This window comes from Daphnia magna, unplaced genomic scaffold (assembly GCF_020631705.1).
Source record: "Daphnia magna isolate NIES unplaced genomic scaffold, ASM2063170v1.1 Dm_contigs188, whole genome shotgun sequence".
NCBI lineage: Eukaryota > Metazoa > Arthropoda > Branchiopoda > Diplostraca > Daphniidae > Daphnia > Daphnia magna.
This window is the reverse complement of record NW_025533162.1, coordinates 20,711-44,932: the sequence shown is the minus strand read 5'-3', so window position 1 is coordinate 44,932 and position 24,222 is coordinate 20,711. Positions and strand designations below refer to the sequence as shown.

Sequence of the window (24,222 nt, the reverse complement as noted above, 5' to 3'; positions counted from 1 at the left end):
ATTTGTTAGGGGAATTCTTTTTGGCAACTTTAGTAGGCGCCATATTTATTTTTAAAATAAAAATTAAAAAAATTAATTATTAAATTTACAATTCTACACCTGACATATCCCAGAATGAATAAACAGGAGAGAAAACCTGAAAAAACAAAAGAATGTAGACAAGCGTAATAGATTTTGGCTACGTAGTGCGTAGAACGTCCCAAAAACTTATGTAAAAAAGAGATCAATCTCATTTTTACGTAGGCTCAGTTTTGACTTCGTTTTGACTACGTTTTGAGTTTACGTATTACGTACTACGTAGAGCGTTGTGTCTGAACACTCTTCCGTTCCCAGCTACGTAACTCGGAGCGTAAAAACGTTATACGTAGTACGTAAAACGCTCAAAAAGGCTGTAGTCTGAACGTGGCTTAAGCCGTGTTAACAAAATAATTGGACATCAAATACTGAAAGCATATTATTCATTTATTTCTTTCACATGAACTATGGGAGTTTCTACTCTTGGTACAGATCACCAGATTTTAGTTGCGCGTGCTAACAAACAAGATTCCTTCGGTAATGTCCTTCGGGCAATTTTTTTGAAAAAAAATTGTCTATAAGGATAATGTAAGTTTAAGACCTATTAAGCGACTTAAAAAAATTTTCCAAAAATTAGAAAAACAATGACATTTGAGGAAAAAATGTTTTATTTCCGCATGAGTATTGAACAATTAAACTTAATGATGCTAGCGCAACACCTTACCACTACGCTGTTATTGACATAATGCGACTAGTATGAATAGCAGTTTAATTTTACATCATCTGCAGCAGTATACTGTCCGGAATTAGCAACACGGGGACTTATGTAAAAAAAATTGAGATTGCAATCTTGAATTAGATGAAGATTTTTTCTCAAAAATAGACAACAAATTGAATTGTCTTGTAAAAGCAATTTCAGGGAATGTAACCATATAAATATTACTTACACTGTTAAAAAAGTCGTTCGTTTTTCGAACGAAAAAACCTTCGAATTGTCAACAACCCAGATCGAAGGTTAATAACCTTTGAAAACTGAATTAGTTTCCACGTTTCGATTTACGCCAAACGAAACTTTCATTTTTCGAAGTATTTAACCTTCGAAAAATGAACAGCGGTTGGAGAGTACTTATACTTAAATACGAAAAAAGCAAGTCTTTGGTGGGGTTTGAACACTGTACCACTTTGCCACAAGATCGCTAGTCACCCGCTCTAACCAATAAGCTATGTGTTCTTATAAATGACAAATTATTTTGCCATGTATATTGGGGATTCGAATAAGGACTTAGAAAATTTTTTTTGTTTCCTCATAAAAATGTGAGATAATTGAGAAATGTGAGTGTGTGAGGTAACGTAGGTGACGGGAAATTGAAATAAAAGTATGACAGCAATTGCTTTTCTATAAAATACTTTAATGAAAAGTTTTTGTTTTACAAATAAGTATGTAAATAAAAATAAAGTACGTTGACTTATGGCACTTTATTTTTTTAAGTACTTAATTTCTTTAAAAATACTTATCTAAAAACTTTACTATTTTTTTAAGTATGTTCAATTTGATAAGTATAATCATTTTAGTTTAAGTATGGTAAAAACGAATAAAAGTATGTTATTTTCTTATTTCAGTACGCTAAAATCCCGTTATACCGTCGATATTAGATAGAAGTTTGAAAATCAAAGGTTTTAAACATTCAAATAACGAAAAGGTTTTTTACGTTCAAATTTCGCAGTGTATTTTTTACGTTTTTCAATTTTCGAAACCTCCTACAAATTTTCGAAGGTACAGACATACTAAGCGACTTAAAAATTTAACAAAATATACGCATAAAAAGGAAAAAACTAAATAAATTTTGTGTTTCAAAGAGTATTGATCGATTGATCTTGGTGTTTTGAGCCTAACACCTTACCGCTGAGCTATCACACACATAAATGTAGATATAGCATCTAAAATTAGTTATCTTGTCGCCGCTGTGTAACTTTCTTCTTCATAGTCTCCGTTCTGGCAGCATGTTTACTACTGCAATATAAAAAAATATATAAAAATCTACTGCTTAAAACATTTTGTTAAAGAAAACACTTACTGTTTAGTGACTGTTATACAGCCTTCTGCACTGACTGCAATGCATTGACAGCTGTAAGGTTACGCAAACAAAATCAAATTCACTGCCTAGGATTCGGCAACCAACTAGGTAACAATTACGCAAATTAATTTTTTAAAACTGTAATAGAATCAAATGAAAAAGCTACTATACCACGTATCAAATTTTGACAGAATTTTGTACAAAATTTGGGGACGATTGGTCATTCAGGGAAGAAACGTATATGGAAATACATAATGGACATTAAACCTTCTGAGATCTACTACTACTACCCTACCCCCTATACCCCACACCCTAAAATTGTTAGAGTCCTTCAGTATATATACATATATACCCTCAGGGATAAGTTGTTTATTCATCTAGGTAGTAAAGAGTTTACGGTATCATAGGATTGTTTCTCGATCGAATGTGTTGAATATACATACATGCCTCGATAGCGCAGTAGGCAGCGCGCGAGTCTCATAATCTCGAGGTCGTGAGTTCGAACCTCACTCGGGGCAGTATTAAGTAAACTAACTAAATTTTTTCCACTAACAGTCAATCTCTGTAAGAGCTGGTTGGTTTCTAAATGCTGTATGTAAAACAAGAAATACCACGGTACGATAATAAAGGTTCTACCGAGATTTGAACTCAGATTGTCAGAGTCAGAGTCTGAAGTGCTAACCATTACACCATAGAACCACTGCTAACAAATGATCAAACACCATAGAATCACTTATAACAAATGAGGCTTTCTTAATTGAATGCAGCAATCAATGTTTTCTCAAGGATGTACACTTGACTATGACAAACATCTTTGGCATCGAAATTGACCTCTAGTTTAAGTTTCCCGACGAAGATGGGATTCGAACCCACGCGTGCAATGCACAATGGATTAGCAGTCCATCACCTTAACCACTCGTTCACCTCGTCTGATTACTTCCACCACGTTGAGGTATTGAGCCCTAATGCGTTAGCGGATGATTTCAATATCATACAAACTTAACGAAAACACCGGTAATGAGAACTCGCTGGAAAGAAAACTCTTCAAATTACGCCCGATGAGGGAATTGAACCCTCGACCTCAGGATTAAAAGTCCCGCGCTCTACCAACTGAGCTAACCGGGCTACGTAATACATGCCTATGTTATTCAATATATTAACACCACGTAGTTTCTTTGATCATGCGACGACAAATTATGAAAACCACATATTTTCAAATAAGTCTTACATTACCTTGATCCAAAATCACGGTATCCATGTCTCGAAAAATGAAGAAGCCGACAAATTTTCCAATTTTGTTTATCTTGGTCGAAAATAAGGGTGTCCATGTCACGCAAAATGAGGAAACCTTCAAACAAACCAAAAACAAAAAATCTTACATTGCTTTGATTCCAAATAACGGTCATCGTAGCAAACCAGCAAAGATGAAAACAGCGTTTGCTTCTCGGCTCACGGTCACATTGTTGTTTTCCGTCTGCTATTGTGACATTCTGGATACGCCATCTACCGGTAGAATGTCAAGTGCGCTAGTGGCTTGGTTTCTGAGTCCTTCACAAGATGGCCTAACACGGCAGAACACCACCTACCTAACAGGTTTCGTTCGGGGAAAACGCACAGAGTTTAAAGTATCGTTCAGACTACAGCTCTTTTCTACGTATAACGTATAACGTATAACGTTTAAAGTTTACGTTTGTACTTCGTAAATTTCGCTGCGTTTTTTACGGAGCCATATTTACGTAAATGTGTTCGTAGACTGTTCAGACTACACTGTCAAATTTACGTAGAGTAGGCTAGATTCTGCGGAGATTCTAGCGTCTACTGTAGATTTTTGTACCTGTTGTAGCTCTTTGTTATATTTATTGATAAAAGTTCTGAGGACGAAATTTCTGAAAATAGTGACGTGGATATGGAAGACAGTGACACTGACAGTGATGAAACTGTAAACAAACAACGAATTGCTCATGAAAACGCAATGGCTATGTGGAGATGGAAGGCCAAGTGTGTTTGTTTGCTCTATTTGTTGATGAAACGTCGTCGTTTAAAGGCTTTACAAAATTCTTATCGACCAGTTGGTAGGTGTTCTTATTTCCAATGAGTTAACACATGAATACTAGTAACTGTGTATATTATCATTCTTAAATAGGTAGGCTGTGGACTAGATTCCACAACTCTTCATCACAACGGGAGCAGCATTCACTGTGTACAACTGTCCTTCTTGCAGAGAAAAGTATGGCAGATTGCTTTACCTTCCGAAACATCACTCGAATGTCTTCATCCATGTTCAATAAACTGTTGAAAATGGTTGGTCCAAAACTTGCAAAAAAAGACACAAAAATGAGACGTTCAATACCAGTTGGTATAGACTACATTGTTTTACTATCTTACTATTGTTAATTTCCATGTAAAATTTTGATGAAATTGAATGAATTGAAATAGAATAAGCAATAAACCAAAATAGTTGCAAAAGATTTCATGACATAATATTTACTTTTTGATTTTCTTTATCGGTGATTTTTTGGGGGCGACTTGAATTTGTTAGGGGAGTTCTTTTTGGCAACTTTAGTAGGCGCCATATTTATTTTTAAAATAAAAATTAAAAAAATTAATTATTAAATTTACAATTCTACACCTGACATATCCCAGAATGAATAAACAGGAGAGAAAACCTGAAAAAACAAAAGAATGTAGACAAGCGTAATAGATTTTGGCTACGTAGTGCGTAGAACGTCCCAAAAACTTATGTAAAAAAGAGATCAATCTCATTTTTACGTAGGCTCAGTTTTGACTTCGTTTTGACTACGTTTTGAGTTTACGTATTACGTACTACGTAGAGCGTTGTGTCTGAACACTCTTCCGTTCCCAGCTACGTAACTCGGAGCGTAAAAACGTTATACGTAGTACGTAAAACGCTCAAATAGGCTGTAGTCTGAACGTGGCTTAAGCCGTGTTAACAAAATAATTGGACATCAAATACTGAAAGCATATTATTCATTTATTTCTTTCACATGAACTATGGGAGTTTCTACTCTTGGTACAGATCACCAGATTTTAGTTGCGCGTGCTAACAAATTAAGTTGTTTATTCATTTAGGTAGTAAAGAGTTTACGGTATCATAGGATTGTTTCTCGATAGAATGTGTTGAATATACATACATGCCTCGATAGCGCAGTAGGCAGCGCGCGAGTCTCACAATCTCGAGATCGTGAGTTCGAACCTCACTCGGGGCAGTATTAAGTAAACTAACTAAATTTTTTCCACTAACAGTCAATCTCTGTAAGAGCTGGTTGGTTTCTAAATGCTGTATGTAAAACAAGAAATACCACGGTACGATAATAAAGGTTCTACCGAGATTTGAACTCAGATTGTCAGAGTCAGAGTCTGAAGTGCTAACCATTACACCATAGAACCACTGCTAACAAATGATCAAACACCATAGAATCACTTATAACAAATGAGGCTTTCTTAATTGAATGCAGCAATCAATGTTTTCTCAAGGATGTACACTTGACTATGACAAACATCTTTGGCATCGAAATTGACCTCTAGTTTAAGTTTCCCGACGAAGATGGGATTCGAACCCACGCGTACAATGCACAATGGATTAGCAGTCCATCACCTTAACCACTCGGTCACCTCGTCTGATTACTTCCACCACGTTGAGGTATTGAGCCCTAATGCGTTAGCGGATGATTTCAATATCATACAAACTTAACGAAAACACCGGTAATGAGAACTCGCTGGAAAGAAAACTCTTCAAATTACGCCCGATGAGGGAATTGAACCCTCGACCTCAGGATTAAAAGTCCCGCGCTCTACCAACTGAGCTAACCGGGCTACGTAATACATGCCTATGTTATTCAATATATTAACACCACGTAGTTTCTTTGATCATGCGACGACAAATTATGAAAACCACATATTTTCAAATAAGTCTTACATTACCTTGATCCAAAATCACGGTATCCATGTCTCGAAAAATGAAGAAGCCGACAAATTTTCCAATTTTGTTTATCTTGGTCGAAAATAAGGGTGTCCATGTCACGCAAAATGAGGAAACCTTCAAACAAACCAAAAACAAAAAATCTTACATTGCTTTGATTCCAAATAACGGTCATCGTAGCAAACCAGCAAAGATGAAAACAGCGTTTGCTTCTCGGCTCACGGTCACATTGTTGTTTTCCGTCTGCTATTGTGACATTCTGGATACGCCATCTACCGGTAGAATGTCAAGTGCGCTAGTGGCTTGGTTTCTGAGTCCTTCACAAGATGGCCTAACACGGCAGAACACCACCTACCTAACAGGTTTCGTTCGGGGAAAACGCACAGAGTTTAAAGTATCGTTCAGACTACAGCTCTTTTCTACGTATAACGTATAACGTATAACGTTTAAAGTTTACGTTTGTACTTCGTAAATTTCGCTGCGTTTTTTACGGAGCCATATTTACGTAAATGTGTTCGTAGACTGTTCAGACTACACTGTCAAATTTACGTAGAGTAGGCTAGATTCTGCGGAGATTCTAGCGTCTACTGTAGATTTTTGTACCTGTTGTAGCTCTTTGTTATATTTATTGATAAAAGTTCTGAGGACGAAATTTCTGAAAATAGTGACGTGGATATGGAAGACAGTGACACTGACAGTGATGAAACTGTAAACAAACAACGAATTGCTCATGAAAACGCAATGGCTATGTGGAGATGGAAGGCCAAGTGTGTTTGTTTGCTCTATTTGTTGATGAAACGTCGTCGTTTAAAGGCTTTACAAAATTCTTATCGACCAGTTGGTAGGTGTTCTTATTTCCAATGAGTTAACACATGAATACTAGTAACTGTGTATATTATCATTCTGAAATAGGTAGGCTGTGGACTAGATTCCACAACTCTTCATCACAACGGGAGCAGCATTCACTGTGTACAACTGTCCTTCTTGCAGAGAAAAGTATGGCAGATTGCTTTACCTTCCGAAACATCACTCGAATGTCTCCATCCATGTTCAATAAACTGTTGAAAATGGTTGGTCCAAAACTTGCAAAAAAGACACAAAAATGAGACGTTCAATACCAGTTGGTATAGACTACATTGTTTTACTATCTTACTATTGTTAATTTCCATGTAAAATTTTGATGAAATTGAATGAATTGAAATAGAATAAGCAATAAACCAAAATAGTTGCAAAAGATTTCATGACATAATATTTACTTTTTGATTTTCTTTATCGGTGATTTTTTGGGGGGCGACTTGAATTTGTTAGGGGAGTTCTTTTTGGCAACTTTAGTAGGCGCCATATTTATTTTTAAAATAAAAATTAAAAAAATTAATTATTAAATTTACAATTCTACACCTGACATATCCCAGAATGAATAAACAGGAGAGAAAACCTGAAAAAACAAAAGAATGTAGACAAGCGTAATAGATTTTGGCTACGTAGTGCGTAGAACGTCCCAAAACTTATGTAAAAAAGAGATCAATCTCATTTTTACGTAGGCTCAGTTTTGACTTCGTTTTGACTACGTTTTGAGTTTACGTATTACGTACTACGTAGAGCGTTGTGTCTGAACACTCTTCCGTTCCCAGCTACGTAACTCGGAGCGTAAAAACGTTATACGTAGTACGTAAAACGCTCAAAAAGGCTGTAGTCTGAACGTGGTTTAAGCCGTGTTAACAAAATAATTGGACATCAAATACTGAAAGCATATTATTCATTTATTTCTTTCACATGAACTATGGGAGTTTCTACTCTTGGTACAGATCACCAGATTTTAGTTGCGCGTGCTAACAAATTAAGTTGTTTATTCATTTAGGTAGTAAAGAGTTTACGGTATCATAGGATTGTTTCTCGATCGAATGTGTTGAATATACATATATGCCTCGATAGCGCAGTAGGCAGCGCGCGAGTCTCATAATCTCGAGGTCGTGAGTTCGAACCTCACTCGGGGCAGTATTAAGTAAAGTAACTAAATTTTTTCCACTAACAGTCAATCTCTGTAAGAGCTGGTTGGTTTCTAAATGCTGTATGTAAAACAAGAAATACCACGGTACGATAATAAAGGTTCTACCGAGATTTGAACTCAGATTGTGAGAGTCAGAGTCTGAAGTGCTAACCATTACACCATAGAACCACTGCTAACAAATGATCAAACACCATAGAATCACTTATAACAAATGAGGCTTTCTTAATTGAATGCAGCAATCAATGTTTTCTCAAGGATGTACACTTGACTATGACAAACATCTTTGGCATCGAAATTGACCTCTAGTTTAAGTTTCCCGACGAAGATGGGATTCGAACCCACGCGTGCAATGCACAATGGATTAGCAGTCCATCACCTTAACCACTCGGTCACCTCGTCTGATTACTTCCACCACGTTGAGGTATTGAGCCCTAATGCGTTAGCGGATGATTTCAATATCATACAAACTTAACGAAAACACCGGTAATGAGAACTTGCTGGAAAGAAAACTCTTCAAATTACGCCCGATGAGGGAATTGAACCCTCGACCTCAGGATTAAAAGTCCCGCGCTCTACCAACTGAGCTAACCGGGCTACGTAATACATGCCTATGTTATTCAATATATTAACACCACGTAGTTTCTTTGATCATGCGACGACAAATTATGAAAACCACATATTTTCAAATAAGTCTTACATTACCTTGATCCAAAATCACGGTATCCATGTCTCGAAAAATGAAGAAGCCGACAAATTTTCCAATTTTGTTTATCTTGGTCGAAAATAAGGGTGTCCATGTCACGCAAAATGAGGAAACCTTCAAACAAACCAAAAACAAAAAATCTTACATTGCTTTGATTCCAAATAACGGTCATCGTAGCAAACCAGCAAAGATGAAAACAGCGTTTGCTTCTCGGCTCACGGTCACATTGTTGTTTTCCGTCTGCTATTGTGACATTCTGGATACACCATCTACCGGTAGAATGTCAAGTGCGCTAGTGGCTTGGTTTCTGAGTCCTTCACAAGATGGCCTAACACGGCAGAACACCACCTACCTAACAGGTTTCGTTCGGGGAAAACGCACAGAGTTTAAAGTATCGTTCAGACTACAGCTCTTTTCTACGTATAACGTATAACGTATAACGTTTAAAGTTTACGTTTGTACTTCGTAAATTTCGCTGCGTTTTTTACGGAGCCATATTTACGTAAATGTGTTCGTAGACTGTTCAGACTACACTGTCAAATTTACGTAGAGTAGGCTAGATTCTGCGGAGATTCTAGCGTCTACTGTAGATTTTTGTACCTGTTGTAGCTCTTTGTTATATTTATTGATAAAAGTTCTGAGGACGAAATTTCTGAAAATAGTGACGTGGATATGGAAGACAGTGACACTGACAGTGATGAAACTGTAAACAAACAACGAATTGCTCATGAAAACGCAATGGCTATGTAGAGATGGAAGGCCAAGTGTGTTTGTTTGCTCTATTTGTTGATGAAACGTCGTCGTTTAAAGGCTTTACAAAATTCTTATCGACCAGTTGGTAGGTGTTCTTATTTCCAATGAGTTAACACATGAATACTAGTAACTGTGTATATTATCATTCTGAAATAGGTAGGCTGTGGACTAGATTCCACAACTCTTCATCACAACGGGAGCAGCATTCACTGTGTACAACTGTCCTTCTTGCAGAGAAAAGTATGGCAGATTGCTTTACCTTCCGAAACATCACTCGAATGTCTCCATCCATGTTCAATAAACTGTTGAAAATGGTTGGTCCAAAACTTGCAAAAAAAAACACAAAATGAGACGTTCAATACCAGTTGGTATAGACTACATTGTTTTACTATCTTACTATTGTTAATTTCCATGTAAAATTTTGATGAAATTGAATGAATTGAAATAGAATAAGCAATAAACCAAAATAGTTGCAAAAGATTTCATGACATAATATTTACTTTTTGATTTTCTTTATCGGTGATTTTTTGGGGGGCGACTTGAATTTGTTAGGGGAGTTCTTTTTGGCAACTTTAGTAGGCGCCATATTTATTTTTAAAATAAAAATTAAAAAAATTAATTATTAAATTTACAATTCTACACCTGACATATCCCAGAATGAATAAACAGGAGAGAAAACCTGAAAAAACAAAAGAATGTAGACAAGCGTAATAGATTTTGGCTACGTAGTGCGTAGAACGTCCCAAAAACTTATGTAAAAAGAGATCAATCTCATTTTTACGTAGGCTCAGTTTTGACTTCGTTTTGACTACGTTTTGAGTTTACGTATTACGTACTACGTAGAGCGTTGTGTCTGAACACTCTTCCGTTCCCAGCTACGTAACTCGGAGCGTAAAAACGTTATACGTAGTACGTAAAACGCTCAAAAAGGCTGTAGTCTGAACGTGGCTTAAGCCGTGTTAACAAAATAATTGGACATCAAATACTGAAAGCATATTATTCATTTATTTCTTTCACATGAACTATGGGAGTTTCTACTCTTGGTACAGATCACCAGATTTTAGTTGCGCGTGCTAACAAATTAAGTTGTTTATTCATTTAGGTAGTAAAGAGTTTACGGTATCATAGGATTGTTTCTCGATCGAATGTGTTGAATATACATACATGCCTCGATAGCGCAGTAGGCAGCGCGCGAGTCTCATAATCTCGAGGTCGTGAGTTCGAACCTCACTCGGGGCAGTATTAAGTAAACTAACTAAATTTTTTCCACTAACAGTCAATCTCTGTAAGAGCTGGTTGGTTTCTAAATGCTGTATGTAAAACAAGAAATACCACGGTACGATAATAAAGGTTCTACCGAGATTTGAACTCAGATTGTCAGAGTCAGAGTCTGAAGTGCTAACCATTACACCATAGAACCACTGCTAACAAATGATCAAACACCATAGAATCACTTATAACAAATGAGGCTTTCTTAATTGAATGCAGCAATCAATGTTTTCTCAAGGATGTACACTTGACTATGACAAACATCTTTGGCATCGAAATTGACCTCTAGTTTAAGTTTCCCGACGAAGATGGGATTCGAACCCACGCGTGCAATGCACAATGGATTAGCAGTCCATCACCTTAACCACTCGGTCACCTCGTCTGATTACTTCCACCACGTTGAGGTATTGAGCCCTAATGCGTTAGCGGATGATTTCAATATCATACAAACTTAACGAAAACACCGGTAATGAGAACTTGCTGGAAAGAAAACTCTTCAAATTACGCCCGATGAGGGAATTGAACCCTCGACCTCAGGATTAAAAGTCCCGCGCTCTACCAACTGAGCTAACCGGGCTACGTAATACATGCCTATGTTATTCAATATATTAACACCACGTAGTTTCTTTGATCATGCGACGACAAATTATGAAAACCACATATTTTCAAATAAGTCTTACATTACCTTGATCCAAAATCACGGTATCCATGTCTCGAAAAATGAAGAAGCCGACAAATTTTCCAATTTTGTTTATCTTGGTCGAAAATAAGGGTGTCCATGTCACGCAAAATGAGGAAACCTTCAAACAAACCAAAAACAAAAAATCTTACATTGCTTTGATTCCAAATAACGGTCATCGTAGCAAACCAGCAAAGATGAAAACAGCGTTTGCTTCTCGGCTCACGGTCACATTGTTGTTTTCCGTCTGCTATTGTGACATTCTGGATACACCATCTACCGGTAGAATGTCAAGTGCGCTAGTGGCTTGGTTTCTGAGTCCTTCACAAGATGTCCTAACACGGCAGAACACCACCTACCTAACAGGTTTCGTTCGGGGAAAACGCACAGAGTTTAAAGTATCGTTCAGACTACAGCTCTTTTCTACGTATAACGTATAACGTATAACGTTTAAAGTTTACGTTTGTACTTCGTAAATTTCGCTGCGTTTTTTACGGAGCCATATTTACGTAAATGTGTTCGTAGACTGTTCAGACTACACTGTCAAATTTACGTAGAGTAGGCTAGATTCTGCGGAGATTCTAGCGTCTACTGTAGATTTTTGTACCTGTTGTAGCTCTTTGTTATATTTATTGATAAAAGTTCTGAGGACGAAATTTCTGAAAATAGTGACGTGGATATGGAAGACAGTGACACTGACAGTGATGAAACTGTAAACAAACAACGAATTGCTCATGAAAACGCAATGGCTATGTAGAGATGGAAGGCCAAGTGTGTTTGTTTGCTCTATTTGTTGATGAAACGTCGTCGTTTAAAGGCTTTACAAAATTCTTATCGACCAGTTGGTAGGTGTTCTTATTTCCAATGAGTTAACACATGAATACTAGTAACTGTGTATATTATCATTCTGAAATAGGTAGGCTGTGGACTAGATTCCACAACTCTTCATCACAACGGGAGCAGCATTCACTGTGTACAACTGTCCTTCTTGCAGAGAAAAGTATGGCAGATTGCTTTACCTTCCGAAACATCACTCGAATGTCTCCATCCATGTTCAATAAACTGTTGAAAATGGTTGGTCCAAAACTTGCAAAAAAAACACAAAAATGAGACGTTCAATACCAGTTGGTATAGACTACATTGTTTTACTATCTTACTATTGTTAATTTCCATGTAAAATTTTGATGAAATTGAATGAATTGAAATAGAATAAGCAATAAACCAAAATAGTTGCAAAAGATTTCATGACATAATATTTACTTTTTGATTTTCTTTATCGGTGATTTTTTGGGGGCGACTTGAATTTGTTAGGGGAGTTCTTTTTGGCAACTTTAGTAGGCGCCATATTTATTTTTAAAATAAAAATTAAAAAAATTAATTATTAAATTTACAATTCTACACCTGACATATCCCAGAATGAATAAACAGGAGAGAAAACCTGAAAAAACAAAAGAATGTAGACAAGCGTAATAGATTTTGGCTACGTAGTGCGTAGAACGTCCCAAAAACTTATGTAAAAAAGAGATCAATCTCATTTTTACGTAGGCTCAGTTTTGACTTCGTTTTGACTACGTTTTGAGTTTACGTATTACGTACTACGTAGAGCGTTGTGTCTGAACACTCTTCCGTTCCCAGCTACGTAACTCGGAGCGTAAAAACGTTATACGTAGTACGTAAAACGCTCAAAAAGGCTGTAGTCTGAACGTGGCTTAAGCCGTGTTAACAAAATAATTGGACATCAAATACTGAAAGCATATTATTCATTTATTTCTTTCACATGAACTATGGGAGTTTCTACTCTTGGTACAGATCACCAGATTTTAGTTGCGCGTGCTAACAAATTAAGTTGTTTATTCATTTAGGTAGTAAAGAGTTTACGGTATCATAGGATTGTTTCTCGATCGAATGTGTTGAATATACATACATGCCTCGATAGCGCAGTAGGCAGCGCGCGAGTCTCATAATCTCGAGGTCGTGAGTTCGAACCTCACTCGGGGCAGTATTAAGTAAACTAACTAAATTTTTTCCACTAACAGTCAATCTCTGTAAGAGCTGGTTGGTTTCTAAATGCTGTATGTAAAACAAGAAATACCACGGTACGATAATAAAGGTTCTACCGAGATTTGAACTCAGATTGTCAGAGTCAGAGTCTGAAGTGCTAACCATTACACCATAGAACCACTGCTAACAAATGATCAAACACCATAGAATCACTTATAACAAATGAGGCTTTCTTAATTGAATGCAGCAATCAATGTTTTCTCAAGGATGTACACTTGACTATGACAAACATCTTTGGCATCGAAATTGACCTCTAGTTTAAGTTTCCCGACGAAGATGGGATTCGAACCCACGCGTGCAATGCACAATGGATTAGCAGTCCATCACCTTAACCACTCGGTCACCTCGTCTGATTACTTCCACCACGTTGAGGTATTGAGCCCTAATGCGTTAGCGGATGATTTCAATATCATACAAACTTAACGAAAACACCGGTAATGAGAACTTGCTGGAAAGAAAACTCTTCAAATTACGCCCGATGAGGGAATTGAACCCTCGACCTCAGGATTAAAAGTCCCGCGCTCTACCAACTGAGCTAACCGGGCTACGTAATACATGCCTATGTTATTCAATATATTAACACCACGTAGTTTCTTTGATCATGCGACGACAAATTATGAAAACCACATATTTTCAAATAAGTCTTACATTACCTTGATCCAAAATCACGGTATCCATGTCTCGAAAAATGAAGAAGCCGACAAATTTTCCAATTTTGTTTATCTTGGTCGAAAATAAGGGTGTCCATGTCACGCAAAATGAGGAAACCTTCAAACAAACCAAAAACAAAAAATCTTACATTGCTTTGATTCCAAATAACGGTCATCGTAGCAAACCAGCAAAGATGAAAACAGCGTTTGCTTCTCGGCTCACGGTCACATTGTTGTTTTCCGTCTGCTATTGTGACATTCTGGATACACCATCTACCGGTAGAATGTCAAGTGCGCTAGTGGCTTGGTTTCTGAGTCCTTCACAAGATGGCCTAACACGGCAGAACACCACCTACCTAACAGGTTTCGTTCGGGGAAAACGCACAGAGTTTAAAGTATCGTTCAGACTACAGCTCTTTTCTACGTATAACGTATAACGTATAACGTTTAAAGTTTACGTTTGTACTTCGTAAATTTCGCTGCGTTTTTTACGGAGCCATATTTACGTAAATGTGTTCGTAGACTGTTCAGACTACACTGTCAAATTTACGTAGAGTAGGCTAGATTCTGCGGAGATTCTAGCGTCTACTGTAGATTTTTGTACCTGTTGTAGCTCTTTGTTATATTTATTGATAAAAGTTCTGAGGACGAAATTTCTGAAAATAGTGACGTGGATATGGAAGACAGTGACACTGACAGTGATGAAACTGTAAACAAACAACGAATTGCTCATGAAAACGCAATGGCTATGTAGAGATGGAAGGCCAAGTGTGTTTGTTTGCTCTATTTGTTGATGAAACGTCGTCGTTTAAAGGCTTTACAAAATTCTTATCGACCAGTTGGTAGGTGTTCTTATTTCCAATGAGTTAACACATGAATACTAGTAACTGTGTATATTATCATTCTGAAATAGGTAGGCTGTGGACTAGATTCCACAACTCTTCATCACAACGGGAGCAGCATTCACTGTGTACAACTGTCCTTCTTGCAGAGAAAAGTATGGCAGATTGCTTTACCTTCCGAAACATCACTCGAATGTCTCCATCCATGTTCAATAAACTGTTGAAAATGGTTGGTCCAAAACTTGCAAAAAAAGACACAAAAATGAGACGTTCAATACCAGTTGGTATAGACTACATTGTTTTACTATCTTACTATTGTTAATTTCCATGTAAAATTTTGATGAAATTGAATGAATTGAAATAGAATAAGCAATAAACCAAAATAGTTGCAAAAGATTTCATGACATAATATTTACTTTTTGATTTTCTTTATCGGTGATTTTTTGGGGGCGACTTGAATTTGTTAGGGGAGTTCTTTTTGGCAACTTTAGTAGGCGCCATATTTATTTTTAAAATAAAAATTAAAAAAATTAATTATTAAATTTACAATTCTACACCTGACATATCCCAGAATGAATAAACAGGAGAGAAAACCTGAAAAAACAAAAGAATGTAGACAAGCGTAATAGATTTTGGCTACGTAGTGCGTAGAACGTCCCAAAAACTTATGTAAAAAAGAGATCAATCTCATTTTTACGTAGGCTCAGTTTTGACTTCGTTTTGACTACGTTTTGAGTTTACGTATTACGTACTACGTAGAGCGTTGTGTCTGAACACTCTTCCGTTCCCAGCTACGTAACTCGGAGCGTAAAAACGTTATACGTAGTACGTAAAACGCTCAAAAAGGCTGTAGTCTGAACGTGGCTTAAGCCGTGTTAACAAAATAATTGGACATCAAATACTGAAAGCATATTATTCATTTATTTCTTTCACATGAACTATGGGAGTTTCTACTCTTGGTACAGATCACCAGATTTTAGTTGCGCGTGCTAACAAATTAAGTTGTTTATTCATTTAGGTAGTAAAGAGTTTACGGTATCATAGGATTGTTTCTCGATCGAATGTGTTGAATATACATACATGCCTCGATAGCGCAGTAGGCAGCGCGCGAGTCTCATAATCTCGAGGTCGTGAGTTCGAACCTCACTCGGGGCAGTATTAAGTAAACTAACTAAATTTTTTCCACTAACAGTCAATCTCTGTAAGAGCTGGTTGGTTTCTAAATGCTGTATGTAAAACAAGAAATACCACGGTACGATAATAAAGGTTCTACCGAGATTTGAACTCAGATTGTCAGAGTCAGAGTCTGAAGTGCTAACCATTACACCATAGAACCACTGCTAACAAATGATCAAACACCATAGAATCACTTATAACAAATGAGGCTTTCTTAATTGAATGCAGCAATCAATGTTTTCTCAAGGATGTACACTTGACTATGACAAACATCTTTGGCATCGAAATTGACCTCTAGTTTAAGTTTCCCGACGAAGATGGGATTCGAACCCACGCGTGCAATGCACAATGGATTAGCAGTCCATCACCTTAACCACTCGGTCACCTCGTCTGATTACTTCCACCACGTTGAGGTATTGAGCCCTAATGCGTTAGCGGATGATTTCAATATCATACAAACTTAACGAAAACACCGGTAATGAGAACTTGCTGGAAAGAAAACTCTTCAAATTACGCCCGATGAGGGAATTGAACCCTCGACCTCAGGATTAAAAGTCCCGCGCTCTACCAACTGAGCTAACCGGGCTACGTAATACATGCCTATGTTATTCAATATATTAACACCACGTAGTTTCTTTGATCATGCGACGACAAATTATGAAAACCACATATTTTCAAATAAGTCTTACATTACCTTGATCCAAAATCACGGTATCCATGTCTCGAAAAATGAAGAAGCCGACAAATTTTCCAATTTTGTTTATCTTGGTCGAAAATAAGGGTGTCCATGTCACGCAAAATGAGGAAACCTTCAAACAAACCAAAAACAAAAAATCTTACATTGCTTTGATTCCAAATAACGGTCATCGTAGCAAACCAGCAAAGATGAAAACAGCGTTTGCTTCTCGGCTCACGGTCACATTGTTGTTTTCCGTCTGCTATTGTGACATTCTGGATACACCATCTACCGGTAGAATGTCAAGTGCGCTAGTGGCTTGGTTTCTGAGTCCTTCACAAGATGGCCTAACACGGCAGAACACCACCTACCTAACAGGTTTCGTTCAGGGAAAACGCAAAGAGTTTAAGCGGTGTTAACAAAATAATTGGACATAAAAATTCCGGAAGAATTCTTAAGAATTCTTAAGAAGAAGAAGAAGAAGAAGAAGAAGAAGAAGAAGAAGAAGAAGAAGAAGAAGAAGAAGAAGAAGAAGAGTGAGAAGAGTACTTCCATTTCTTTTTACCCTAAATTACCCTAAATTTCTCCAACGATGAATTGTAAACGAATATTTCCCAAATGAGCATTGGATTCGTCTCAGTGATACGAATAAAATGTAAATTATTTGATTCGATAAAACCTAAAATATTTGTTAGTTTGGAACTTACCAGCCGCGACGCCATCTCTGGAGCAGAACGAGTGTAGCTCAATTTCTTCCGTGAGAAGAGTACTTCCATTTCTACTCCTGGTAAACTTGATGGTGGTAACGAAGGGAAAAAATATTTAAAAACATCAGCGCCATCTGACGTCTGGAAGAAGCCGTCTGTTTCCGGTTTTATTTACTAAACATTTGTATCCTGTCACTGACAGTAGCAGCATAAACTAGATAAATGGTGCCCAATTGTTGTTTCTGGGATTACCAAAAGGGTTGGAGAATGAACACATTACGTTTCTCTCAGTCGTAAAGAAGCACAAAGTTTCCGTTTCCCCCAATTAATTCAGATGCCTTTGTGGCGCAATTGGCTAGCGCGTTCGGCTGTTAACCGGAAGGCTGGTGGTTCGATCCCACCCAGGGGCGTAGCATAGGAGTTTTTACATATTCTTTTTATCCTTAGAGACTCCTTATGATAGGTTAAGAATCATCGGTATCTTTTCCGTATACATCGTTGCCTAGTCATCAGTGGTGTACAACCATGATAACTCTACAGTTAAACAGATTATGGTTATCTTTATTAGTTATGCTACTTTGCACTCCTTTCATTGATGATGAGTAAACTTGGGACGCGTAAAATAGCAAATTAAAGGAATTTTGAATCGTCAAAACAACAAAACTACTCTAAAAACAACATGTGTACTTCATTTTCGGGAGTCTTCTGGTGGTAATCAGCTAGTTAAAAGCCTTGTGCGGGACCATATGGAAAATTCACCCGACTCCCCACTTGGCGTGCCCTTTGGTTACTACTCAGACACGCAGATTGCAGTGAAATTGATAAACTTCAAAAACCGACTATTCTCACCCAGGATCGAACTGAGGACCTTCAGCGTGTGAGGCCGACGTGATAACCGCTACACTATGAGAACACGAATTTTACAATAGGATCCTTTTTATAAAAGGGTTTTACAACCGAATCTAAGTTAACAATATAAATAACCACATCAGAAATGTATGCAAAGGATGTCTTGTTCCCACCCAGGATCGAACTGAGGACCTTCAGCGTGTTAGGCCGACGTGATAACCACTACACTATGGGAACTGAATTACACGCATTGATTGAAACCAAGTTTCGATTAAGACCACATGGAATTGAACGCCCAACGTGGGGCTCGAACCCACGACCCTGAGATTAAGAGTCTCATGCTCTACCGACTGAGCTAGCCAGGCACATGTTAATGGTTAACGCAAACAGAAACGATCCCAACAATCCATTGAGTATTTCTTCTGTCAAAGGAATGGTGGAGTCCTAAAGAAAAATAATAACAACTTAAATAAATTTTTTTTGTGTGTGATTCATACGTTTGATTTCCAGCAAGACATGAAACAGCTGCCTCCACATATGGAAAGGAGGTGGGTTAGACCATGATGTATATCGGGAGTAGTAACGGCTGCAGAATCAGTTGAGCTACGCGTGTTAAGCTCCAGAGATGGCGTTTGCGGCTGGTTAATTGGAATTTCTGAAGAGAGGGAATGAGAGAAAGAAAGCAAAGATTCAAGGGTTAAGGTAATGAAAGTAAACGTTTCCGAACTAGCCCTTCCTCTTTATCACACGTGTCCATAAGGTAGATCACGTGATACAAACTTTTACCCTAAATTTCTCCAACGATGAATTGTAAACGAATATTTCCCAAATGAGCATTGGATTCGTCTCAGTGATACGAATAAAATGTAAATTATTTGATTCGATAAAACCTAAAATATTTGTTAGTTTGGAACTTACCAGCCGCGACGCCATCTCTGGAGCAGAACGAGTGTAGCTCAATTTCTTCCGTGAGAAGAGTACTTCCATTTCTACTCCTGGTAAACTTGATGGTGGTAACGAAGGGAAAAAATATTTAAAAACATCAGCGCCATCTGACGTCTGGAAGAAGCCGTCTGTTTCCGGTTTTATTTACTAAACATTTGTATCCTGTCACTGACAGTAGCAGCATAAACTAGATAAATGGTGCCCAATTGTTGTTTCTGGGATTACCAAAAGGGTTGGAGAATGAACACATTACGTTTCTCTCAGTCGTAAAGAAGCACAAAGTTTCCGTTTCCCCAATTAATTCAGATGCCTTTGTGGCGCAATTGGCTAGCGCGTTCGGCTGTTAACCGGAAGGCTGGTGGTTCGATCCCACCAAGGGGCGTAGCATAGGAGTTTTTACATATTCTTTTTTATCCTTAGAGACTCCTTATGATAGGTTAAGAATCATCTGTATCTTTTCCGTATACATCGTTGCCTAGTCATCAGTGGTGTACAACCATGATAACTCTACAGTTAAACAGATTATGGTTATCTTTATTAGTTATGCTACTTTGCACTCCTTTCATTGATGATGAGTAAACTTGGGACGCGTAAAATAGCAAATTAAAGGAATTTTGAATCGTCAAAACAACAAAACTACTCTAAAAACAACATGTGTACTTCATTTTCGGGAGTCTTCTGGTGGTAATCAGCTAGTTAAAAGCCTTGTGCGGGACCATATGGAAAATTCACCCGACTCCCCACTTGGCGTGCCCTTTGGTTACTACTCAGACACGCAGATTGCAGTGAAATTGATAAACTTCAAAAACCAACTGTTCTCACCCAGGATCGAACTGAGGACCTTCAGCGTGTGAGGCCGACGTGATAACCGCTACACTATGAGAACACGAATTTTACAATAGGATCCTTTTTATAAAAGGGTTTTACAACCGAATCTAAGTTAACAATATAAATAACCACATCAGAAATGTATGCAAAGGATGTCTTGTTCCCACCCAGGATCGAACTGAGGACCTTCAGCGTGTTAGGCCGACGTGATAACCACTACACTATGGGAACTGAATTACACGCATTGATTGAAACCAAGTTTCGATTAAGACCACATGGAATTGAACGCCCAACGTGGGGCTCGAACCCACGACCCTGAGATTAAGAGTCTCATGCTCTACCGACTGAGCTAGCCAGGCACATGTTAATGGTTAACGCAAACAGAAACGATCCCAACAATCCATTGAGTATTTCTTCTGTCAAAGGAATGGTGGAGTCCTAAAGAAAAATAACAACTTAAATAAATTTTTTTGTGTGTTTGATTCATACGTTTGATTTCCAGCAAGACATGAAACAGCTGCCTCCACATATGGAAAGGAGGTGGGTTAGACCATGATGTATATCGGGAGTAGTAACGGCTGCAGAATCAGTTGAGCTACGCGTGTTAAGCTCCAGAGATGGCGTTTGCGGCTGGTTAATTGGAATTTCTGAAGAGAGGGAATGAGAGAAAGAAAGCAAAGATTCAAGGGTTAAGGTAATGAAAGTAAACGTTTCCGAACTAGCCCTTCCTCTTTATCACACGTGTCCATAAGGTAGATCACGTGATACAAACTTTTACCCTAAATTTCTCCAACGATGAATTGTAAACGAATATTTCCCAAATGAGCATTGGATTCGTCTCAGTGATACGAATAAAATGTAAATTATTTGATTCGATAAAACCTAAAATATTTGTTAGTTTGGAACTTACCAGCCGCGACGCCATCTCTGGAGCAGAACGAGTGTAGCTCAATTTCTTCCGTGAGAAGAGTACTTCCATTTCTACTCCTGGTAAACTTGATGGTGGTAACGAAGGGAAAAAATATTTAAAAACATCAGCGCCATCTGACGTCTGGAAGAAGCCGTCTGTTTCCGGTTTTATTTACTAAACATTTGTATCCTGTCACTGACAGTAGCAGCATAAACTAGATAAATGGTGCCCAATTGTTGTTTTTGGGATTACCAAAAGGGTTGGAGAATGAACACATTACGTTTCTCTCAGTCGTAAAGAAGCACAAAGTTTCCGTTTCCCCCAATTAATTCAGATGCATTTGTGGCGCAATTGGCTAGCGCGTTCGGCTGTTAACCGGAAGGCTGGTGGTTCGATCCCACCCAGGGGCGTAGCATAGGAGTTTTTACACATTCTTTTTTATCCTTAGAGAATCCTTATGATAGGTTAAGAATCATCTGTATCTTTTCCGTATACATCGTTGCCTAGTCATCAGTGGTGTACAACCATGATAACTCTACAGTTAAACAGATTATGGTTATCTTTATTAGTTATGCTACTTTGCACTCCTTTCATTGATGATGAGTAAACTTGGGACGCGTAAAATAGCAAATTAAAGGAATTTTGAATCGTCAAAACAACAAAACTACTCTAAAAACAACATGTGTACTTCATTTTCGGGAGTCTTCTGGTGGTAATCAGCTAGTTAAAAGCCTTGTGCGGGACCATATGGAAAATTCACCCGACTCCCCACTTGGCGTGCCCTTTGGTTACTACTCAGACACGCAGATTGCAGTGAAATTGATAAACTTCAAAAACCGACTGTTCTCACCCAGGATCGAACTGAGGACCTTCAGCGTGTGAGGCCGACGTGATAACCGCTACACTATGAGAACACGAATTTTACAATAGGATCCTTTTTATAAAAGGGTTTTACAACCGAATCTAAGTTAACAATATAAATAACCACATCAGAAATGTATGCAAAGGATGTCTTGTTCCCACCCAGGATCGAACTGAGGACCTTCAGCGTGTTAGGCCGACGTGATAACCACTACACTATGGGAACTGAATTACACGCATTGATTGAAACCAAGTTTCGATTAAGACCACATGGAATTGAACGCCCAACGTGGGGCTCGAACCCACGACCCTGAGATTAAGAGTCTCATGCTCTACCGACTGAGCTAGCCAGGCACATGTTAATGGTTAACGCAAACAGAAACGATCCCAACAATCCATTGAGTATTTCTTCTGTCAAAGGAATGGTGGAGTCCTAAAGAAAAATAACAACTTAAATAAATTTTTTTTTGTGTGTGATTCATACGTTTGATTTCCAGCAAGACATGAAACAGCTGCCTCCACATATGGAAAGGAGGTGGGTTAGACCATGATGTATATCGGGAGTAGTAACGGCTGCAGAATCAGTTGAGCTACGCGTGTTAAGCTCCAGAGATGGCGTTTGCGGCTGGTTAATTGGAATTTCTGAAGAGAGGGAATGAGAGAAAGAAAGCAAAGATTCAAGGGTTAAGGTAATGAAAGTAAACGTTTCCGAACTAGCCCTTCCTCTTTATCACACGTGTCCATAAGGTAGATCACGTGATACAAACTTTTACCCTAAATTTCTCCAACGATGAATTGTAAACGAATATTTCCCAAATGAGCATTGGATTCGTCTCAGTGATACGAATAAAATGTAAATTATTTGATTCGATAAAACCTAAAATATTTGTTAGTTTGGAACTTACCAGCCGCGACGCCATCTCTGGAGCAGAACGAGTGTAGCTCAATTTCTTCCGTGAGAAGAGTACTTCCATTTCTACTCCTGGTAAACTTGATGGTGGTAACGAAGGGAAAAAATATTTAAAAACATCAGCGCCATCTGACGTCTGGAAGAAGCCGTCTGTTTCCGGTTTTATTTACTAAACATTTGTATCCTGTCACTGACAGTAGCAGCATAAACTAGATAAATGGTGCCCAATTGTTGTTTCTGGGATTACCAAAAGGGTTGGAGAATGAACACATTACGTTTCTCTCAGTCGTAAAGAAGCACAAAGTTTCCGTTTCCCCCAATTAATTCAGATGCCTTTGTGGCGCAATTGGCTAGCGCGTTCGGCTGTTAACCGGAAGGCTGGTGGTTCGATCCCACCCAGGGGCGTAGCATAGGAGTTTTTACATATTCTTTTTTATCCTTAGAGACTCCTTATGATAGGTTAAGAATCATCTGTATCTTTTCCGTATACATCGTTGCCTAGTCATCAGTGGTGTACAACCATGATAACTCTACAGTTAAACAGATTATGGTTATCTTTATTAGTTATGCTACTTTGCACTCCTTTCATTGATGATGAGTAAACTTGGGACGCGTAAAATAGCAAATTAAAGGAATTTTGAATCGTCAAAACAACAAAACTACTCTAAAAACAACATGTGTACTTCATTTTCGGGAGTCTTCTGGTGGTAATCAGCTAGTTAAAAGCCTTGTGCGGGACCATATGGAAAATTCACCCGACTCCCCACTTGGCGTGCCCTTTGGTTACTACTCAGACACGCAGATTGCAGTGAAATTGATAAACTTCAAAAACCGACTGTTCTCACCCAGGATCGAACTGAGGACCTTCAGCGTGTGAGGCCGACGTGATAACCGCTACACTATGAGAACACGAATTTTACAATAGGATCCTTTTTATAAAAGGGTTTTACAACCGAATCTAAGTTAACAATATAAATAACCACATCAGAAATGTATGCAAAGGATGTCTTGTTACCCACCCAGGATCGAACTGAGGACCTTCAGCGTGTTAGGCCGACGTGATAACCACTACACTATGGGAACTGAATTACACGCATTGATTGAAACCAAGTTTCGATTAAGACCACATGGAATTGAACGCCCAACGTGGGGCTCGAACCCACGACCCTGAGATTAAGAGTCTCATGCTCTACCGACTGAGCTAGCCAGGCACATGTTAATGGTTAACGCAAACAGAAACGATCCCAACAATCCATTGAGTATTTCTTCTGTCAAAGGAATGGTGGAGTCCTAAAGAAAAATAACAACTTAAATAAATTTTTTTTTGTGTGTGATTCATACGTTTGATTTCCAGCAAGACATGAA

General features: G+C 38.1%; 5 long non-coding RNA genes and 17 other non-coding genes across 22 annotated transcripts; 9 read left to right on the top strand and 13 right to left on the bottom strand.

The window, feature by feature from the left end:
- Positions 1 to 3,142: 3,142 nt before the first annotated feature.
- On the bottom strand, positions 3,143 to 3,215 carry Trnak-uuu. Its single transcript has one exon. It is a non-coding gene; the product is annotated as a tRNA-Lys (tRNA).
- A 643-nt stretch (positions 3,216 to 3,858) lies between these two features.
- On the top strand, positions 3,859 to 4,558 carry LOC123467424. The gene is made up of 2 exons (XR_006641764.1): positions 3,859 to 4,162; positions 4,234 to 4,558. It is a non-coding gene; the product is annotated as an uncharacterized LOC123467424 (long non-coding RNA).
- Positions 4,559 to 5,244: 686 nt separating this feature from the next.
- Positions 5,245 to 5,317, top strand: Trnav-cac. The gene has a single exon. It is a non-coding gene; the product is annotated as a tRNA-Val (tRNA).
- Positions 5,318 to 5,851: 534 nt separating this feature from the next.
- Trnak-uuu lies at positions 5,852 to 5,924 on the bottom strand. Its single transcript has one exon. It is a non-coding gene; the product is annotated as a tRNA-Lys (tRNA).
- A 643-nt stretch (positions 5,925 to 6,567) lies between these two features.
- LOC123467420 lies at positions 6,568 to 7,266 on the top strand. The gene is made up of 2 exons (XR_006641760.1): positions 6,568 to 6,871; positions 6,943 to 7,266. It is a non-coding gene; the product is annotated as an uncharacterized LOC123467420 (long non-coding RNA).
- Positions 7,267 to 8,559: 1,293 nt separating this feature from the next.
- Positions 8,560 to 8,632, bottom strand: Trnak-uuu. The gene has a single exon. It is a non-coding gene; the product is annotated as a tRNA-Lys (tRNA).
- Positions 8,633 to 9,275: 643 nt separating this feature from the next.
- On the top strand, positions 9,276 to 9,974 carry LOC123467429. Its single transcript, XR_006641769.1, has 2 exons — positions 9,276 to 9,579; positions 9,651 to 9,974. It is a non-coding gene; the product is annotated as an uncharacterized LOC123467429 (long non-coding RNA).
- A 686-nt stretch (positions 9,975 to 10,660) lies between these two features.
- Trnam-cau lies at positions 10,661 to 10,733 on the top strand. The gene has a single exon. It is a non-coding gene; the product is annotated as a tRNA-Met (tRNA).
- A 534-nt stretch (positions 10,734 to 11,267) lies between these two features.
- Trnak-uuu lies at positions 11,268 to 11,340 on the bottom strand. The gene has a single exon. It is a non-coding gene; the product is annotated as a tRNA-Lys (tRNA).
- A 643-nt stretch (positions 11,341 to 11,983) lies between these two features.
- On the top strand, positions 11,984 to 12,682 carry LOC123467428. Its single transcript, XR_006641768.1, has 2 exons — positions 11,984 to 12,287; positions 12,359 to 12,682. It is a non-coding gene; the product is annotated as an uncharacterized LOC123467428 (long non-coding RNA).
- A 686-nt stretch (positions 12,683 to 13,368) lies between these two features.
- Positions 13,369 to 13,441, top strand: Trnam-cau. The gene has a single exon. It is a non-coding gene; the product is annotated as a tRNA-Met (tRNA).
- A 534-nt stretch (positions 13,442 to 13,975) lies between these two features.
- On the bottom strand, positions 13,976 to 14,048 carry Trnak-uuu. The gene has a single exon. It is a non-coding gene; the product is annotated as a tRNA-Lys (tRNA).
- Positions 14,049 to 14,691: 643 nt separating this feature from the next.
- Positions 14,692 to 15,391, top strand: LOC123467423. Its single transcript, XR_006641763.1, has 2 exons — positions 14,692 to 14,995; positions 15,067 to 15,391. It is a non-coding gene; the product is annotated as an uncharacterized LOC123467423 (long non-coding RNA).
- A 686-nt stretch (positions 15,392 to 16,077) lies between these two features.
- Positions 16,078 to 16,150, top strand: Trnam-cau. Its single transcript has one exon. It is a non-coding gene; the product is annotated as a tRNA-Met (tRNA).
- Positions 16,151 to 16,684: 534 nt separating this feature from the next.
- Trnak-uuu lies at positions 16,685 to 16,757 on the bottom strand. Its single transcript has one exon. It is a non-coding gene; the product is annotated as a tRNA-Lys (tRNA).
- A 1,938-nt stretch (positions 16,758 to 18,695) lies between these two features.
- On the bottom strand, positions 18,696 to 18,768 carry Trnak-cuu. The gene has a single exon. It is a non-coding gene; the product is annotated as a tRNA-Lys (tRNA).
- A 1,393-nt stretch (positions 18,769 to 20,161) lies between these two features.
- Trnav-cac lies at positions 20,162 to 20,234 on the bottom strand. Its single transcript has one exon. It is a non-coding gene; the product is annotated as a tRNA-Val (tRNA).
- Positions 20,235 to 20,462: 228 nt separating this feature from the next.
- Positions 20,463 to 20,535, bottom strand: Trnak-cuu. The gene has a single exon. It is a non-coding gene; the product is annotated as a tRNA-Lys (tRNA).
- A 1,392-nt stretch (positions 20,536 to 21,927) lies between these two features.
- Trnav-cac lies at positions 21,928 to 22,000 on the bottom strand. Its single transcript has one exon. It is a non-coding gene; the product is annotated as a tRNA-Val (tRNA).
- A 228-nt stretch (positions 22,001 to 22,228) lies between these two features.
- Trnak-cuu lies at positions 22,229 to 22,301 on the bottom strand. Its single transcript has one exon. It is a non-coding gene; the product is annotated as a tRNA-Lys (tRNA).
- A 1,392-nt stretch (positions 22,302 to 23,693) lies between these two features.
- Positions 23,694 to 23,766, bottom strand: Trnav-cac. Its single transcript has one exon. It is a non-coding gene; the product is annotated as a tRNA-Val (tRNA).
- Positions 23,767 to 23,995: 229 nt separating this feature from the next.
- Positions 23,996 to 24,068, bottom strand: Trnak-cuu. Its single transcript has one exon. It is a non-coding gene; the product is annotated as a tRNA-Lys (tRNA).
- Between the last annotated feature and the right edge of the window lie 154 nt (positions 24,069 to 24,222).